General features: G+C 45.2%; 2 protein-coding genes across 3 annotated transcripts in view; one reads left to right on the plus strand and one right to left on the minus strand.

The window, feature by feature from the left end:
* Nucleotides 1–9,025, minus strand: part of LOC115522027 (high density lipoprotein binding protein) — a 74,351-nt gene extending 65,326 nt beyond the window's left edge. The window contains exon 1 of the mRNA XM_030327597.2: nt 8,877–9,025. The gene's annotated coding sequence lies outside the window, so the exon portion shown is untranslated. The remainder of the gene's footprint in view (nt 1–8,876) is intronic.
* SEPTIN2 (septin 2) overlaps nt 8,637–15,493 on the plus strand; it is a 34,895-nt gene continuing 28,038 nt past the window's right edge. The window contains exon 1 of one of the 2 annotated variants that reach the window (XM_030327614.2): nt 8,637–8,916. The gene's annotated coding sequence lies outside the window, so the exon portion shown is untranslated. Of the gene's footprint in view, nt 8,917–9,211; nt 9,280–15,493 lie in introns of those variants that run through there. The other variant, XM_030327613.1, reaches the window with a different exon arrangement.

Below are 15,493 nucleotides of genomic sequence, written 5' to 3' on the forward strand. Positions count from 1 at the left end.
ACCCCGTTACTCTGCTGTGTCACAGGGATCCAAAACAAGCAAAAGCCTACCGATGGCTTATCCTATAATGCAGACAGGGACGGGGCAGGTACAACCAAGAGAGGACTTACTCCACGAGGCCTGCACATCCACCAGATGATGTCAGGGAGCCGGTGGTGCTGGGTTGCCGTAACAGGACAGAAACACCAGACCAGAAGGAGTTCAGAGAAGAAAGCGGATCCCGTACAGCGGCCACAGATGGACGGACAGCAGCTGTCTACAGGTTACCGCAGAGATGGGCCCTGCACGACTGCGCACTCTAGGAGTGGAACTCCCATTTCCCTCCACTTCCTTACCTGAAACTTGCTGATGGATATGTACTTGGTGAAAAATTAATCTTTGATGACTGAACCAAGGAAAGAGATTCAAAAGTCTAAGGGGTGCAAGACAATTTTAGTATTTATTTCAGAGTAGACCATCTATCTTGCTGCAAAGGCTTGGACGGCCCCACTCTTGGGCTAGAAAAGAATGTGTGGATAGGATACTGCCTTCTCCACCCCAAGCTTTGGAGGAGCCCTAGAGACAGCAAGGAAACACCAGATAAACAGGTCAAGGCTGAATGTTTACATGTGTCGAACTTCTAAAACTGGCGTCAAAGACAAGGATGGAACAATTACGGATCTTGATTGGGCCCCGTCTCCATTCCTGTAAAAAGGAGCTGCTCTCAATGGTGGTACCACTGTGAGGATTGAGTCAGCCCATACGTAGTGCTCCACCAGAGCGCACACAATAGGCTCCGTGAGGACGGTCTGTTACCACCACCCTCCTGGAGATCTGTGATGTGAGGGCTCCAACAGTACGGGCAACACGGCCCTAAACCAGCCACTCGTGCAAGGAGCTTCGTCCAGGCAGCCTCCACTCTTAACTGGAAAATGGAGCCTATGACAGCTACAGCCCAGAACCCTTCTAAGGACTAACCCTGCAAAGCAGGCCTTCTCAACCTCAGCCCTGCTGACCTCCTCAATCAGACAATTCTTTGTCACGGGCTGTCCTAGGCACTGTAGGATGCCTAGCACCTCTGGCCTCTAACCACTAGATGCCAGTAGCACCCGAGTCACGACAACCAAAAAAGTCTCCAGCACTGCCAGATGTTCTCTAGGGGCCAAAATCACCTGGTTGAACCACTGCTGGAAATAAAGGGCACGGGGCCTGTTGCGTAGGAATCAGCAAATAAAAGCTTTACTAGGCAAAGCTTTTCCTATCACTTGTGCATCCTTGAAATGGATCACAGAATGTGCTACATGAGTGACTAACAGCTCCAAGTGCCGTCCTTCCAAACTTGAAAACTGAGTTTCTGACAAACTGAGTTAGTTGATCAAGTGTTCTGTGCTATCAGAAGGGTAATAACAACAAAATCTCAGATTCAGCTTTCTTATCTTTAAAAAGAAGGAGCTAAAGTCCTATAGGTCAAGAAACACCCTGAGTCACAAGGGTGATTAAGAATGGGCCCTAGGGGCACCTGGGTGGCTCAGGTGGTTAGGCAGTTAAGCACCAGACTCTTGGTTTCAGCTCAGGTCATAATCTCAGTTTCACGAGTTCAAGCCCTACGTCTGGCTCTGCGCTGGCAGCACAGAAACTGCTCGGGATTCTGTCTCTCCCTTTCTGCCCCTCTCCTACTTGCTCTCTCAAAATAAGTAAATAAACTTAGGGGCAGCTGGGTGGCTCAGTCGGTTGAGTGTCCGACTTCGGCTCAGGTCATGATCTCATGGTTTGGGAGTTCAAGCACTGCATCAGGATCTGTGCTGACAGCTCGGAGCCTGGAGCCTGCTTCAAGTTCTGTGCCCCCCTCTCTCTCTGCTCCTTCCCCAGCTTGTGCTCTCTCTCTCTTGAAAATATAAACATTTTTTAAAATTTTTTGAAAAATAAACTTAACAAAAAAAAAGAAAAAAAGACTGGGCTCCAACCTGAAGTCCAGGCCTCCTGACTCCTAGTCCGGTGAGGACCACCTCCCTCACTTTACAAATGTCTCAACACTTTGTCCAGTCTGGCAGAAAGAACAAAGGCCTCACCATCTATACTAACGGACAAGCACTGCTGTTACATCTCACAAGGTCCACCTTCAGCAATGTCTAAAAATATCAATTCATACAAATAAAAGGAAAACCTGAAAGTTTTCAGAAAACACTTACTTGTAAAAAAAAATTCATACAGATTGCCGAACGGTACCTGCTAACCAAATACTGGCTCCCTACTCTCCTTGCTCCAGATGAGGCCTGCTATTCCCATAGCAGGTGGGGTCTCAGGGTGCAGCTCAGCCTCCTGAGAAGCTCCTACACCCATGACAGACCCTGGGATAGGATGGGCAGGGGCCAGAAGGCCACATTAATACTGGTTTTATTACCACTATAGCGAGCCTGCTGCAGTGCTGGTCTACCAAGGAAAAGGACTTTCATCATAAACAGACTGTAGAACATGGGGGCACCTGGGTGGCTCTGTCAGTTAAGCAATCGACTCTTGACATTGACTCAAGTCATGATCTCGTGGTCATGGACTGGGCCCCATGTCAGGCTCCGTGCTGAGCGTGGAACCCACTTGGGATTCTCACACTCTCTCTGCCCCTCCCTTGCTCGTGCTTTCTTTCTCACTCTCAAATGAAATAAACATTAAAAAAAAATTGTAAAACACAACTACAATAAGACAACATAAAAACTGGCAATTTCTCCTGATTCTTGTCTAAGAAATATCTCCAAAATTGTTTTATCTAAGGGTTTTTCTTGGATATGTAATACATGATTTAAATAAAAATATGATCATAGTATACGCATTGTTTTACCACTTGCTACACTTAATTCCATTTAAAATGCATCATGGCTGTCTTTCCAAATTTTACGTGCAAATTTCCCATTTATTAATAACTGGACGTTGAATGAAAACAAATTCTCTACTGATACTGCATGCTTTGTGTATGTATCTGATTACAAACACTGCTGGAAAACATATTCTCTGCTCACTAGAGCCAGCTACTCTACACACAGGAAAAATTCACACAAATTCAATGATAAGATTAGAGGGGGGGTACATGGATAGTCATTATAGAGGCAAAATTACCCTCCCAATGAGCTAAATTATTTATACCCCACAACACCTGAGTACACATGCCCCCCTCACACTTGATAACTAAAATGGTCATGTTTACTTCTTCCAACTCTAGGTGAAATATGCATTCAATGTCAATTCTCTGACATAAGCAAAACTGAAATCTTTCTTTGCTTCCCGGCCATTTCAATTTCTTGACTGTGAAGACTGACCTTTTTCGCCTCTTCTTTTCTGCTAGGGCATTTCAGCACACAGGTAAGACAAAGGAAAACCCACATGTAGGCTACAAAGGAGTAGTAAAGAACAGAAGAATTACAAATGTAAGTGAAATTCATGTTGTATGCTAAAAGTAACATTGCTGATGGACACCCAGGAAGAAAAATGATCAGAAAATACTATTAAAAAGGGTTTTTTTTTTTTTTTTTTTTTTTTTTTTTTGCCTTTCACACCCTGGTTAAAGGCTGTGATTTTCCCCTGGAAAGGGAACTAGAATCTTTGGAATGGGGGTACCCGTTACAATGGCGGGTGAGGCACCATTCTGAAGACACAGAAGTTAAGTTCATCTGTAGTTACGGCAAAGATTGTAGTCTTCTCCCAAACTTGGCCCCCTGGACACAGGCAAGAGGCAGGAAGGTATTTTTGTGGAAAATCTGGAGAGACAGAAGGAAGCTGACAGAGTGCTGTAAGGAAATGGCCCAGCCAGTGCCTCTGCAGTGAATGCCACAGCTGGCAAACCCCACCTACTGCCACATGAGCACAGGGAAAATACCACCAGATACCACGGAAAGGCTTCGATGCGAAAGCCAAAACCTCAAACAAAAAGCAGCCTGAAGTAAACTGTGACTTCGGCAAAAGAAAACCTTAACTCAGAAATGTCCTCAGAGAGATAAGGGGAGGTACAACAGCTATGAAACAAAACCAGGGTGTCAGAAGACACAGCGAGTAAGAGAACATTCCTAGAGAAATAAAGTGAGAACTCAACAGCACGTTCAGAATAAAGCTGAGAATATATTCCAGAAAGAAGGTGGACAACCTGAGCAAAACCAGAGTGTCAGTCCAGAAGGTACGATAGTCTAATTCTACAGAGAGAAAGTGAATGGGAACAAATCAAAGCAATAAATCAAGAAAAATGCCCAGAGTTAAAGAACAGGAGTTTCCAAATAAAGGAACCTAAAGTAAGGCAAGACATTAGATGAAAACTGACTCCAAGGGACATTGCTGCACTGGGTGTTTTGAACTTCAGAGAGAAAATCCACTAAGCTTCAGAGAAGAAATAGCCACACATGAAGACCGAGGAATCAGAATGGCTGAAGCCTTCAGTAATCACCTTGGAAGTTAGAAGATGGAGCAAAATGGTGTCCAACTCTGACTCAGATACATGGGTAGAAGTAAAGCACTTTTCAAACACACGTGTTCTCAAAACATTCTCTCTCATGCGTCTGTTCCCAGACAACTTCTTGAGGAAGTGCTTCATCAAAATGAGAGAGTAGTAAGTCAAGAGAGATGGAGACATGGGTTCCAGGAAACCAAGGACCCAATGCAAGTGGGTGGTGAGATCTTCAGGAAGATCCCAGCAGATGGGAGCCTGGGGGAGATTTATTCAAAAGGAGATTAATGAAATATTGAATTTCACCAGACAAAAAAAGACTCCATTCTTTCTTTTTAAAATTTTTTAACATTTATTTATTTTTGAGACAGAGCTTGAGCGGGGGAGGGGCAGAGAGAGAGGGAGACACAGAATGCAAAGCAGTCTCCAGGCTCTGAGCTGTCAGCACAGAGCCCGAGGTGGGGCTCAAACTTGTGAACCATGAGATGATGACCTGAGCCGAAGTCGGCCACTTAACTAACTGAGCCACCCAGGAGCCCCCAAAAAGACTCCACTTCTTGAAAGAAATTTAGACAACTGTTGAATTTGGGGTTAAATTTTAATGACAAACATACAGAAAACTAAACACACAAAAAACAAGACTCACAAGAACTTCAGGGAAAACAAAACCTGATCCAGGAAAGGAAAAGCAATCCCATCACACCAGTTGCCTAGCTGTGAATGGCACTATGCAGTAAAAACTCAAACACTAAATACTGGACTAACCAAACTAACGGTGCATGTGCTTTAGGCAGCCGTGTATTTACACAGAGAAGGCAGAGCAGTGAAAGAAAGCTAGAAACTTCATATCCATTGAGTCAAGTAAGGAGACAAGGTGTGCAACAGGAGAGAAAAGAGCAATAACTGAGCAGGCGAACACGTGCTGTTTAGAGTCAGAGGCAAAGACCAAAGAAACCCACCAAGAGATGGACGTGTATGCTCTGCAGGAGAGGAGACACGACTGGGGAAGGAGATTTATAGTGTCTTCGTACAAGCCTTTCTACGTTTATTTCTCCTTTTTTTTTTTTTTTAAACACTTATTTACTTTGGGGAGAGCAGGGGAGGGGCAGAGATGGGGGACAGGGGATCCAAAGGAGGCTCTTTGCTGACAGGCTGACAGCAGCGAGCCCAATGTGGGGCTTGAACTCACCAACTGCGGGATGATGACCTGGGCTGAAGTCAGACACTCAACCAACTCAGCCACCCAGGGGCCCTATTTCTCCTTCTTGAAACTACTTGAAGGTATAACCTTGATTGAAATAAAATTCATTTTTAACTTTAAAATTCATGAATGCCAATAAAAAGTATTAAGGCAGAGTACACACAATGTATCGTTACCAAATTAATGGCAAGCATCAAAATGACTAACACAACATGATGCCCAGACATGTCTGGAACAACACGTCTGGCTCGTCTCTAGCAGTATTCGAGGAACTTTAGTATGCCTGGCAGAACAGCCTACTAGGGCCATTGCTTCTAAAATGTCTCTGATTTTAGCACTATAAAACAACAACAAAAACACACAAAAAAACAAACTTACTTTAGCCCAAACTAACTTGTGTCAATCAATTTTTAAAATGTTATACCGATGAAAAGAGTTTGGTTTTCTTGGTTTTCAAATGTGAAATGTTGTGGTGTTTTCATAACTTAAGGGAAAAAGCATTTTGACTCACTGATGCTCTCTGGCTGTTTTTCCACTTGGCCCAAAACTTTTCCAATATGCATGCCGGACTTCTTGCTACCATAACGTGGCAACTGAGAACTCAGCTGTGTGCTGTGTTTCTTCCAGGAGCTTGGTTATTTTTTAATAGGAAAGGGATGAGTCTAGCCCTGTGAGATGGATGTATGCTGAATGGGCCTTATCAAATGTAAGTACCACTTGGTACTTCAAAAAATGTGTTCTCTGCTCAAACCCTTTCGGTAAATAAACAAGTTTCAGATGGGAAGCATTAATGGAGAACCTATCTCATCCACTTGTCACTAAAGCTCATATAAATCATCCAGGTGGACAATGTAATCACTTGAAATCCTGTCCAAGTTACAGTGCCCTAGATTGGGCTGACTGAAGGGCATAAAGTCCTTTACAACAGGACCTCGGGCAAGCCCTCTACCACTTGAGATGTTATTAGCAGCATGCCAAATTCTCAACCTCTTGCCCATTTGTGCCACCAGCTATGGCCGTCACGCATCCCCTTGGCATAAGCTAGTCTTCCTATTTAGAACACCTCATCTTGGAAAAACTCTCATCCCCTAAACCCAGTTCAAGAACCACATTCTTTGTAAAAACTTTCCAACAGTAACTACCGCCTCCTCCTTCGCATCTCTGTATCTTGTATGTATTTCTACTACTGCACTTAAAACTCTGTAACCTAGTTACTTTACAAGTGAATCCCCCATACTAGACCATAAGTTGCTTAAGGAAAAGAAAAAAAAGTCTATATCCTCTTTACCTTTATGACCCTAGAACACTTAAAAGTATCTGGCACACAATTCCCAATAAATGCTTTTGAATTGAACTGCTGAAGAAGTGAAGTCATGAGGCCGAACCAGTAGCCCTAAACAAGAAAAACGAAGCAAAAGAAACACATAAAACTCGATGACCCAAGTTCTCCCATCAGGCTGCCGAGAGGCGGAGCTTGGCCAATGAGAAAGGGCCCTGTGCAGAGATCCAGCTGGGGTTGGCCCCAGAGGTGCCCAGGAACGTGGGCTGATGGCACCTTAGGAGCGCTCTCCTTAAACTCACTGTACATTTATCCAAGTGAGGCTAACCTGATTAGAGAAAATCAGGTAAGCCCATCAACAGTGCTTGGCACACAGAAGATCTAATGGAAGTTAGCGTAGGAAAGGAAGTTTAATCCTCGCTGTAAATTATTTATCTGGCTTTTGAATGTTGTCCCTCAAGATTTGAAGGGGTGTGCTCCATTTTTCCCTAGCCTAAAAGTCTCATGATAGGTTGATGGTTGATGTTTCAGACCCAGAGAACTGGGAGTTCAAGCGATGGAAGCCTTTTTTAACCAAATATCTTTTCAACTATTTTAAAACATCGCTTCCAAGTACCTTAATATTAAACGTACTTAACAAGGTTAGCTTGGGGGTCTTATTTTTATCAAAATCATTCAACTTGAAGACGAGGTTTCATTCAATGTTTCGATACCCCAGGTTTGGCTCCATACACGAACGCTACAGTTATTCTGTAGGACAGCACTACCAGCTGCTTCAGACAAAAATCTACTTGTGACGTGTCCTGTCGTAACAGGACCTCAAAGGGGCACCTGGGTGGCTCAGTCGGTTAAGCGTCCAACTTCGGCCCAACTCATGATCTCACGGTTCGTGAGTTCAAGCCCCGCGTCAGGCTCTGAGTGCTAACAGCTGGGAACCTGGAGCCTGCTTCAGATTCTGTGTCTCCCTCTCTCACTCTGGCCCTCCCCAGCTCACGCTCGCACTCCGTCTCTGTCAAAAATAAGTAAACTTAAAAAAAAAAAAAAAAGTTAACAGGGCCTTGAAACCAAACTCAAAACTGAAGGACAAGTCACCCTGTTCCTGGAGATTCCACTCACCTACATCCCCGCAGAAGTTTCATCTGATCATAAATATTGTTTTGTAAACAATACACGGGGAGGCTTTCTCTTTGGATGCACACGGCGTGCAAACCCTCCTACAAAGTCTGACTCTTTCATTTTCCGAGTCGATGGTAGAGAACACTTAGCAAGTGCCTAACGTGCCCTGTCGGTATCCCCCAGCGTCCCCAACACTGTGCCGTAGCCCATCAGAGTCTCAGCAACTGAGTTTGCGTTCGGTCGGGGTCTTGAAGAAAGGCGCCCTGTGCGAAGGCACTTGGGTCCGACAGCTGTGGGCCTGCAGGCCGCCGACGGGGAGAAAGGACACCCGGGCCGACGCGGCCCGGGCCGGGCGGGTCGCCCTCCCGTCCCCGAGCCGCGTGGCCGCAGCGGGCTTGGGGACGCGCCCCAGGTCTCACCTCGCGACCAGACAAGTAGACCACGAGGGGCCGTGCCCGCCCCTCCCTCCCCCCGGGCGCAGGCCCCAGCACGGGCGCACGAAGGCCACGTCCCCGGGGACGGGCGCCCAACTCGATGGTCCGCGCACAGGCCCGCCGGCCCACGTGACCCGCAGCAGCCAATGGAGGCGAGGCCCCGGCACCACCGAGACGACGGCGGCCCGGGGCTAGACCAGCCCCACTCGGCCGCTCTCAGTATCCTCCGCTGTCCCGCTCTGGTGCTCCCAGCTCGGTGCTGCCGCCATCTTCCCGGAGGAGAGGGCCAGAGGCGAAGGCTCCCGCCCCGTGGTCGCTCCGCAGTCTTACTGTGACCTGCCCTATCCCCGTCCGCCTCTCTTCTCCTCAGCAGCCACTTAGCTCCTTGTAAAGAGATGCCCTTCACCCCACTCTAGGTACTCACAAGGCAAAGACTCACATTACCTCTTCCACTTTATCAGCGTAAGGAAACCAAGCTCATAAGGTAGGAACTGTGGCGAAACAGGGACAAGCCGCCATCTTGGTAAAGGAGAAGAGGCTACGCTTGACCTCCCCCCCCACCCCCAGCCTCTATATGGCCAACCGCCGTGGGAGGGGCACGGCGCCTGCGCAGAGGCGGAAAACGCGGATGGGCCTGCGCCTGCGCACTCGGAAGCCGGCGAGTGGGGGTGGGGAGGGAGGCCAGGTCGCGCCAGGGCGAGGACAGCGTTGACAAGGGAGCAGGGAGCGGGTCGGCGTGATGACGCCATCCGCGCACGGGGCGGGGAAGGGCGGGGCGCGGGCGGACGTCGGGCACTGGGCGGGTCCGCGGCGCGGTCGGTTACTGCTGTTCTTTGGCTTCTCCGCGGTGAGTGTCTTGCCGTGGGTTCCGCGGTCGCAGGGGCGTGAGCTGTGGGCCGATGCAGAAGCGGTGGGGGTCCGCTCGGGGCGGCGGTCGACCGGCTCCGGGGGCGCTCGGGCGGGGCGGCTTTTTGGGTGTGGGGGAGGGGCGGCAGGATCGGTGTGCCTGACCCTCCTCGACGCTCCCGGACTTTCCGCGAGCCCTCCCCGCCCCTTCCTCACCTTCCCCGGTTCTCCTACTCCTCGGGATCCCGGGCCCTCCCCCACCCTGCCCGCCCCGGGGTCCCCGGCCCTCCTCGGGCCCTCACGGCGGGAGGTGTCCCGAAGAACCCGAGCGACCCCTTGCGCATCCTGTGCAGAGTGCGTGGACCACTCTGTTAATGGGCCTGGGACGCTGGCGGTCGTGGTTGGGGTGGGAAAGTCCGGGCTGCGTCCTGCGGGGCGGGTTTTGTCGTGCGGCTCTCCCGTTGTCCACCCCGCCGTCCTCTAGCCGAGAGTAAGCCTCAACAAGTCCTCGTTGTCTTGTTAAGTTTCCAGGCTCTTCCTGGCCGCCGATTAGAGCTGGGGCGGGGAGGAGGAGGTCCCGGCCCTGTGCACAGCCAAATCCGGAAGGATGGAGGTGGGGAGGGGCCGCCATTCCCATGAAAGCCTGAGATGTGGCGACCTGTGGCTGCCGTTGCTCTCAGTAAAAGCTCAGCTGGGATGGCCGCAGGACCCACAAGACCTGGCCACCTTTTTACCTTTCTGGACTCATTTTTATCAGCACCAGCCCCACCTTCTCTGTCCTCCCCCTTCCACAGACGCCTGACCCAGCGCCTTGAACTTTCCGTTCAAACTGTTGGGTCTTTGTCACCTTTGTTCTTGGCCCAAACCCTTCTTTTTGCTTGAAACCCGGTTACCTCCCCACCTTCTGCTCTGTTGTTAGAGATTCGGCCCAGAGTCGATTTCCTCTGGCTGGGTTAGGTTTGCGCCTGGTGTCAGCCTTTATTCTCTGTGGTAGCTTTCTACCGGATTGTTGGTCTTTTGAGGGGCAGGAGATGTGTGGGTCTTGTCACCCTTACCCGTTGTCTAGCACGATGACTAGCACATAGGAAGTTCTCAAGTGTTTCTTGAACGACTCAAATCGTAATATCTCAAAAGAAGTCTAATGTTCTAAAATAGTCTTGCCATCTTAGTGATACGTGATAGCGTAGGGGTCACGAAAGCTGTTTCCCAGTGCTTGTAATTTGAGGTCCCATTGTTTTCGGTTTTGGTAGCTCCCACTCGGACTTTCTTTGTACCAGCCAGTACCCTGACTCACAACGTGCGCTGCTCCGTCAGGTCTTGGCAACATACGGCTGTGAAGGTGATCCTGATGTTTTTTCCTGTTTTCCACTTTGATCTCTCGCCTGACACAGAAGCCCAGTGTAAAGAACAAGGGCTTCTCAATCAGATCGTATTTGCATTCTGACTGCTTTTGAGCTAGCGGGGTGACCCAGGGAAATGGCGAGGGAAGGAAGGACCACCCTCTGTTGTCATTCCTAAGTGTGTGATTCAGGTCTTTTTAAATTTCAAAAGCAGAAAATGCTTTAAAAAATTTTTTAAATGTTTTCCCCCACAGAGATGGGAACATCATAACTCATTTGGCAGTGGAATTGGGTTGAAGCCATTTTATATTTTGTATTTGTGCCACTTTATGCTAACGGTCATATATGCCACTATAGAAAATACGTTTGACTGTGGAATGTGCTGCCCTAGAGGCCGTTGAGGATGTTGTGTTGTATACTATACAAGTACCTTCCTCCAATCCAAAGAATCTGAATGCCGAACATTCCAAGAGTTCTGGATACGAGATTATGGATATTTGGAGTCCTATACTGCAGGGTCATTTTGTGGATTGGGGTGATGTATGCAAATATAAGAATAACATGTCTGTGGTTGGCAGTTATGGACAGTCCACTAGTATAAATACCACTAGCAAAAAAAAATGTACGTTTATTGCCAAGAATCCATTTTTATCCGTCTGTTTTTCATCTTTTGTTTTGGAAAAGTTGATTTGTTCTATGTGAATTGGGATGGGAGTATTGTTCTGTGGAAGCCATGTTCAACAACAAAAAAAATGTTTATTAAACAATTGCTAGCCTCTAGAATGAGCACAACCTGAAAGAATAAAATTTTCATTTGACCACATTGAGTCTGGGAGAGCCAATGGCCTGCATTCAGTGTTTAAATTAATCACAGTGGTTGGCATCCCGTGTTCTGGTTCTTCAAAAGTTCAACATTCCTCTTTCAACTTTCATTTTACATTAGTTAGTTCTAACCTGTATTGTTAGAAGATCACAGTGGATTCAAATTATATTTCAGGGAAAAAAAACAATATGGAAGAAATAGGATATGACAAGAAAAACTTGATAAATTAAAGAATTCACAGCCTGTTCCAATAGTGGTATTCTCCGTTTCCCAAACTTGTACATCCATGTAGCTCTTACATACCAGGAAACTGATAGGAGCAGTGAAAGTCCCCCTTTTCTCCTATGGGACATCCTCAGTCCTGCTCCACAGGGTAACAAGGTAAGGTGAACACAGGTGGGCTCGAGGTACAGCATCTTCAGGGTGCTTGCTGAATGAAGTTGTTGAGAACCCAGGCTTCAGTGAGGTGAAGCAGGTCTGTGGGAGATCAGGGGAGACCTCCGTGATAGTCGTTTGTGCTACTGGGTTGGTTTGAAGTAAGATACATGTGATAGCCTATAAGGCAAGTGCTCACTCTTTTCCACCCTCGGGCACTTATTCTTTCATATGAACTGAAGCTCATTTTATCCAGTCCTTTAGCGAAAAAGCCACATCAGAATTCCACTTGGGGTTGGACCACATTTATATACTAATTTGGGAGAAATAGAAATGATTTGATTCACATAGGGTCTGTTTTCTTTTTTCTAAGTTTGTTCTTACGTGTTTGGTTGCTTTTTGTTTTAATTCTGTTGTAAATGGCATTTGTCCCCTGTTTCCATTTCTTTATCTTCATAACTAGAATGGAGAGAAATTATTTATTTTATATTTGCCTTATATCTAGCTACCTTACTAAATTGTTATTTTAGAATTTTTGGACTATCTATGTTTTCTGTGTAGTCTTATCAGTGAAAAAGGTTGTTTTCTCATTTTGTTGTTTCACTGAATTCTCACTAAACTTGTCAAAGTGTAGTAGTATTCAGTAACCATGGTGAGATTGCAATTTGAAGATCTTAACTGGGATCTTAAAGGAACAACCAGAAACTGAGAAGACAATCAGAAATAGGAGTGCTGATTGGATATTATATTCAAAATTTGTTCATTTTCCTTAATAATATTTGTCATTTTAAAAAGTCCTTATTGTTAGAAATAAGGGATTCATAATCAAGGATGATGACAGTGGCAGAGGGGATATTTGAAACATTGAATTGATAATTACTGAAGCTGGATGATGGGTGGTACATGGGGATTTTGTTCCGTTGTGTAAGTTTGGAATTTCTAGTAAGTATTTTAAAACAATTATGGTGGTAATGGACATCCCTGCCTAATTAGTGATTGTAATTTAAATAGATTTAGTATTCTGTGGTTGAGAGAATAATATTTGACATTAATGTTTGGAAACACCCTTGATTATATTTAAGCAGTTTCCCTAGAGTTTTTATTAGAGTTTGTTGCTGAATTTTATCATATGACTTTTCAGCATCTATTCATATGAGATTATCTCCTTTAGTTTGTTGTAACAGCTTTATGTAGGTAGATGCTTTGGGTATATTTCTGGAACCTAATTGCAGGCAAATATTTCATTCAGAATTTTTGCATTTATATTCATGAGTGAGATTGACATACCACTATCTAGCCAGCTTGCTTTCTTAGGTATCTCTCTGGGTTTGTGGTTGAAGTTGTAGTGTCCTCATAAAATAAATTGGAGTGCTGTCCCTGTTTCTGTAGTGGCTTAAGTGACATGGGTGTCGGATAGAACTCAGCTCTAATTCTGTCTGGTTTTGGTCCCACCCCCACCTCCTTTTTTTTCTTTTAATGTTTATTTATTTTAAGAGAGGAGAGAGCGTGTAAGCAGGGGAGATGCAAAGAGAGAATCTCAAGCTGACTCCGTTGCTGGCACAGAGCCAGAGGCAGGCTCCATCCCACAAACTAGGAGACCATGACCTGAGCTGAGATCAAGAGTCAGATGCTTAACCACCACCCAGGCTCCCTAGCATAGTAAAATTTCTGAGGAAAAAAAGAGCCAGTCGCTTAACGGACTGAGCTGCCCAGGGGACGTGCTCCCCCTACCCCCCCCTCCCGGTTTTCATTGGTATATTTTATTCAGCTGTTCAATACTATTAGTCAGATTTTCCAGTTCTTGGTTCCATTTTGGTAATTTATAGTGTCTAGGAAATCATCCATTTCTTTCGGGTTTTCAGATTTGTGACCATCTTTTTTTTTTTTTTTTTTTTTTTTAAATTTTTTTTTTCAACGTTTTTTATTTATTTTTGGGACAGAGAGAGACAGAGCATGAACGGGGGAGGGGCAGAGAGAGAGGGAGACACAGAATCGGAAACAGGCTCCAGGCTCCGAGCCATCAGCCCAGAGCCTGATGTGGGGCTCGAACTCACGGACCGTGAGATCGTGACCTGGCTGAAGTCGGACGCTTAACCGACTGCGCCACCCAGGCGCCCCCCATCTTTTTTTTTTAATTATTATTTTTGTTTATTTATTTATTTTTGGGAAACAGAGAGAGAGTGGGAGAGGGGCACACAGAGGGAGACACAGAATCTGAAGCAGGCTCCAGGCTCTGAGCTGTCAGCACAGAACCTGACGCGGGGCCCGAACCCACGAAGTGCTGGATCATGACCTGAAGTTGGACACTCAACCAACTGAGCCACCCAGGCGCCCCAGATTTGTGACCATCTTGATGCATGTCTCCTGAGTCTGTGATTATAGCTTTTTTTCCATATTTGCTTTTCTTTTTTCCTTAATTTTGACTTGTGGGGAATTTATTTCAAAGAACTAGCTTTTGGATCTGTTTATCTTCTATTGAGTTATTTCATTCGTTTCTTCATATTGTGAGAATCGAATTTATTTTCAGTGTTCTTTAATGAAAATATCTGAAACCCAAATTCTCACTTGAACCGGTAGAGCTTTTACCGTGTCCCATAGATCTTGCTTTTGTCTTCCCATTGCTTTCTGGATAGCTTGTGGTTTTGCTTTTGTTACCCTCATTGATCCAAGGGTTATCCAGGATTGTCCCAAATAATTGGGAGTTGTATTTTATCTTTTTTCCCCTAGTTTTAGCAGGTCAGAAGTTGAGAACATAAATTGTAAAAATATTTTTTAAAGTTTAAATTTTCTCTATAGTAACATGATGATTTTTAAATTTTTTCTTTCACTGCTTTTCTTCTATTACCTCAAGATTCTCTATATCAATTCTAATTTATTGGCTGTATTACTCAATCCTCTGCCCTTGCTCATACTATGTTTACTGAATCTGTACCATTCTGAGGGGCGCTATTAAAGTCTCCCACTTGTCTTTTATTTTTACCAAGTCACCTGGTATTTTTCTTAGGCTTTCCTTGTGTGTTTATCTGTTGTAATGATTTGCATGTGCAAGTTTAGGAATGTTGTATTTTCTCCATCCTTTTATGATCATGATTACATTTTAATCTTAAATCTCACCCGGGGTTAATACCAATAATGTCTGTCCTGCTCTCTGTGTTTGGCTAGGCTGGTATGTTTCAGCCTGTCCCTTTGTTTTCAGCATTTTTGCTACTTTAAGAATGTTCTTCCACTTAATGATTGATTTTATTACTTTTTCTTTTTCCACAATTTTGCTATCTTGATCAAGTTGCTATTCCATATTTTTCTCTTAATTTGGAAGTTCCACTATAATTTTTCTTTAATGGTTACTTTTTCTTTTATAGTCACTTAATTTCTATATTTGAAAAAAAGACTAAAGCTCCTTCTTCCGCTGGGACCATCTGTATTCCATCTAACCCCTCACTTCCCCTTTGGAATGTTTTACTTCTGTGTTCTCACTCTTGCCCTCAACTCTTAAGTAGTTTCATACTAATTCTATATTATTAATACAATTTTCCTAGGATGTCCCTTTCCATTCAGGACACCTTAATTCATTCCAGATAGTTTGTTAATGTATGGACCCTGCTCTTTGTTCTTCTCAGGAAAATATTTTATTGTTATTCTTTTTCTCCCTCTATTCCTTTTTTACTGACAAGAACTCT

Source organism: Lynx canadensis, chromosome C1 (assembly GCF_007474595.2).
Source record: "Lynx canadensis isolate LIC74 chromosome C1, mLynCan4.pri.v2, whole genome shotgun sequence".
Lineage (NCBI taxonomy): Eukaryota > Metazoa > Chordata > Mammalia > Carnivora > Felidae > Lynx > Lynx canadensis.